Source organism: Silurus aristotelis (assembly GCF_946808225.1).
Source record: "Silurus aristotelis genome assembly, chromosome: 24".
Taxonomy (NCBI): domain Eukaryota; kingdom Metazoa; phylum Chordata; class Actinopteri; order Siluriformes; family Siluridae; genus Silurus; species Silurus aristotelis.
Genome location: NC_139597.1, coordinates 380,971 through 385,970, shown reverse-complemented (window position 1 = coordinate 385,970; position 5,000 = coordinate 380,971). Strand labels below are relative to the sequence as shown.

At 37.8% G+C, this 5,000-nt stretch overlaps 1 protein-coding gene across 1 annotated transcript in view; it reads left to right on the top strand.

Moving 5' to 3' along the window:
* The window catches only part of yeats4 (YEATS domain containing 4), a 6,946-nt gene extending 5,328 nt beyond the window's left edge, over positions 1–1,618 (top strand). The window contains exon 7 of the mRNA XM_083527826.1: positions 1–1,618. This exon is cut by the window's left edge and continues 611 nt beyond it. The gene's annotated coding sequence lies outside the window, so the exon portion shown is untranslated.
* The last annotated feature ends 3,382 nt before the right edge of the window (positions 1,619–5,000 follow it).

Genomic DNA, 5,000 nt, shown 5'->3' with positions numbered 1-5,000 from the left:
TTTCCAATAGTGTTTGATATTCTAGAAGATATTAGTGGGCGTGGCTTCACAGGAGCTTGTGATGTCACTAAATGATCAGCAGGATATGGAGAGTTGAAATGGTTTGCTGTGGAAACGCGTGGTCTTGTGAGCTGAGAAACAAATCACGTATTTCTTACAAATGAATCTGCAAATTGCACGTTATGTTTCTTATAGTTTCAGAAGTTGATTAAATGTTGATGTTGGAATATCACAATATAGAAATATTAAATCATCATACTCATCCTGCATAATTCAGGGAAAAGGCTGAGGATCTGGGCACAGAGATAAAGATCAGCGCTATCAAGAAGAAGAAGGATTATGATGATACTCATTCTTATACCTGTGAAGTTAAAAGCAGAGGAAGTTGTGATTCTTCCCCAAATACTCCAAGCAAAAAAAATCAGCCTCCTGAAAGGCAGAAACACGTCGTTGACTCGTCTGCTAATCAGAGTGCAGAAGAATATCATCCGAGTTCTCTCAGAGAAAATCAGTGAGAGATCCGACCAGCTTGTTGGAATGTTAAAGAAAAATCTTGATGTAATTTTTTTTGCAGAAAGAAAACGAAATGCTAAAAAAGTTGAAAGAAAAGAACACAAATCCAGGAACGCTACAGCTGCAGATGGTCCTGAGTTTGTTTGAGCAAACCAACAAAAACATTGAAATGAGGACCATGGAAGCGTTCAAAGCGGTAGTGTCATGCACAGACAAGCGTGTGGTAGGAGAAGGTCTGGATGTGAAACACCATCTTAAAACCTCAAACGAGGGCAGAAAGTGAAACCAAGACCAGTGAGCATAAGATAAATTTCTCGTACAGATCGAGATCTAATCTGAAAAAACTCAAAAACACAACTACGAGTATCTTCACAAAGGGGCTGTGGTTTAAGAAGGACAACTGCTTGCAACAGAGAAGCACAGGGTGGGCTTTCGTCCAGAGTAGAGCTTCATCCTGAAGAAGACAATGGAACTAAATAATCTTGATCGTCTTGCTGCAGTCTGAAATTGGTGGCATTGTGAATAATAGTATAATCTTTATTTGGAAAAAAGATATGCGTAGTTCTGCAAGAATTCTTGGCGTCATTTGTAGGAATCCTGTTATGTAAAAGGTTAAAGTTTAGATGTTAATTGACTCTTGTGGTTTTCTGAAGTAATCGTTTGAACATCTGTCATCAGTGCCAGAGGTATTCATGATCTCGTGAAGAGAAAAGCTTTATTCTTGTATTGTAAAGAGAAATATGTTGATTTTTGTTTAATTCAGGAAACGCATGCATGTCCTTCAGATGTGTTTTGGAACAATCAGTGGGGAAAAGAGATTCAGTAGGAGGCGCTATTTTACAAGATAAATTTACAGGGCAAATATTACACGATGAAAAAGATGGTGGTGGTAGATGGATATTACTTGTGTTAGATAAAGATAATGAACAATTTGTGTTAGTCAATTGTTCATTATCTTTATCTAACATCTAACAGCTAGACCAGGCCCTTCTAGTGAACTGGTTAATGTATGTTTGAGACGGGGCCTTACTGATGTGTGGCGATGAAATTATCCAGACAGGGAAGAATTTACATGGAGTAATAAAAACTCATTCAATTCAGTTCATGTTTATTTGTGTTGCACTTTTAATAATGAACATGGTCTCAGAGCAGCTTTACACAGATAATGTGGTGATAAACATGAAGATGTTCTTTATAAGTGTAAGTTTGTCCCTGATGAACAAGTCGGTGGAGACTGTGGTGAAGGAAAAACTCCCTGAGATGCAGAAGGAAGAAACCTTGAGAGGAACCAGACTCAAGAGGGAACCTCATCCTCATCTGGGTTCCACCGAATGTCCATTTATTACAGATAAACGATGTTGAGGTGCAGTGATGGAGATCAGAAGCAAACTGTAGTCCTGAGTCAGTGTAGCAGACTGTTGATATTAACTACAATCTAAATCCATCCTCAAAGCTCCTGATCTTACTCCGGAATTTTATAGAACCACCCAAGGCGTTGATGAGAAACCGTCCCAACCTGCACAGAGTCGCCTCCAAACGAAGAGAACATCATCCAGAAGCAGACCAGGACGAAGTGGGAAGATCAGAGGAGGAAAGAGCAGCAGGGACAGTGATCACTGGAACCTCAGGAGCATGTTTAACTCGACCGAGAGAGAGAGAGAGAGAGAGAGAGAGCGAGAGAGAGAGAGAATCTCTTTATTCTCGTATTGATTATTGGTTAGCGTCTAATGATTAAACTAATAATATGACCTCTGTATTGATAGAACCTCACATAATAACAGCTCATTAAGGAATATTTATTAAAATAATTATCGTAGATGAAAAATCTGTCAAAAAATATAGCTGTTATTGGAAATTAAATAATTTACTGTTTAAAGGAAAATATTATTGAAAAATACAGAACTGCAGATTTAGAAAAATCATATGGAAAATATTGGAAATGTTCAGAATTCTGGTGACAAAGAAATAAACATCAAAGCTGTAAGAGAGTGCATTAACTTATTAAAGACTAACATATCTCTGGGCAATGACGGACTAAAAGACTTTTACTAAAGAACTCAAGAAAATTGGAGGTCTATTAGTTAAATATTAACAGTAAACTGTTTGCAATGATTTTTGCTTGGAGACTGAAGCAGGGTTTAGATGATATAATTGATCTACAACAATCAGGGTTTATGCCGGGGCGTCATATCAGGAATACCATTAGACTAGTTTTAGATATGATTAATTATAACCACTTTATTGAAGATGATAGTTTTATTTTATTTATTGACTTTTATAAAGCATTTGATACGGCGATTGCGCCCCCCCCCCCCCCCCCCGTTTATTTATTATTAAATTAAATACAATATTAGTCACATGAGTTTTAGCATCAGATATAAAAACAAAAATCAATTTATTGAAATCACAGCTTTAGGTGTAAAATTAAAACTTGGTCAGTTTGCAGGTGAAACTGCAGTTTCTGAAGTGCCGAAAATAATGAAATATAAAGAGAAATTCACTGCAGTTTCAGGCCTTAAAATGAATTTAGATAAATCTGTATTTTCCCTTAAAGATTGCTCCTTTACAGAAATTCTAGTTAAACATCAACTAACATATTTGGGTGTAATAATTTGTAAAAATTAAAAACAAAGGAGTCACTTTTAAACCAATTATTGAGAAAACTAAAAAGAGATTTAATTTGTGGTTATGCGGGACCTCAAAATTTGGGACGGTTTTATTATCGAAGGCGGAAGGTATATCTAGATCTGTGTATGTGTCATTATCACTGGATGTTCTTTAATCAATAAAAAGAATTCATTTTGCATCTTTTTTTATTGTATTTAATCAAGATTATTTTGGAAAGACATGGAATTCAATATTAATAGAAAAATGAAATGTGGGATAGAAATCTGTATATTTGATGTGCTGTTTTATACAAAACATGAAAATTTTAATTGTGAACAACAACATATACATTTGTTAATTTTATTGGGAAAATTCCATATTCATAGGAAAAAGAGGCTCAATGTAGAGCAAACATTTCCTATTTTATTAATGACTTCAAATTGTATGTAAATTTCTTGGAACAAACAAAAAAAGCACTGAAAACATGTAATAATCTGAAAGAATTGACATTTTATCTAATTCTCTTTTTTCTTTTTGTTTCTTTTTCTCTGGAAGTGTTAATTTGACATGAATATGTAATACATATTGTTCTTTTTGCATTTAATGAAAATTCTAAAAAAAGAAAAAAAAAAAGAAAAGGTCACCAGCAGAGGGCAGTGTGGCGCTGAGTTCCTCACTGCAGATGGAGGGAGAAGATCTGAGGGAGATTTTGGAGTTTTGGCAACAATGAAGCTGTGAACAATGAAGAGTCAGGTGAGCCACGCCCACAGCAGATGACATAAGCAGTTACTGTTTCCACCCTGAAGATGATGTTCCTCACACTGCACTCCTGACTGTTCTATTCTTTTATTTATATACTGTTCATCAAATAACATCCTCATGCTTTTTATCTGTTTATATTTATATTTAGTGATGCAGAATATTTTATACATTTAAAGAAAATAAGTAAAAATGTATAAAAACAGAAAAATTCATAACAGTGGAATATTTTTAAAGACTGCGACTTTATTTCCTTAACACACACACACACACACACACACACACACACACACACACACACACACACACACATACCCCGACACTCTCGTACACACACACACACACACACACACACACACACACACACACACACATACCCCGACACTCTCGTACACACACACACACACACACACACACACACACACACACACACACACACACATACCCCGACACTCTCGTACACACACACACACACACACACACACACACACACACACACACACACACCCCGACACTCTCGTACACACACACACACACACACACACACACACACACACACACACACATACCCCGACACTCTCGTATACACACACACACACACACACACACACACACACACACACACACACACACACATACCCCGACACTCTCGTACACACACACACACACACACACACACACACACACACACACACACCCCGACACTCTCGTACACACACACACACACACACACACACACACACACACACATACCCCAACACTCTCTTACACACACACACACACACACACACACACACACACATACCCCGACACTCTCGTACACACACACACACACACACACACACACACACACACACACACACACACACATACCCCGACACTCTCGTACACACACACACACACACACACACACACACACACACACACACACATACCCCGACACTCTCGTACACACACACACACACACACACACACACACACATATACCCCGACACTCTCTTACACACACACACACACACACACACACACACACACACACACACACACACACACACACACACACATACCCCGACACTCTCTTACACACACACACACACACACACACACACACACACACACAC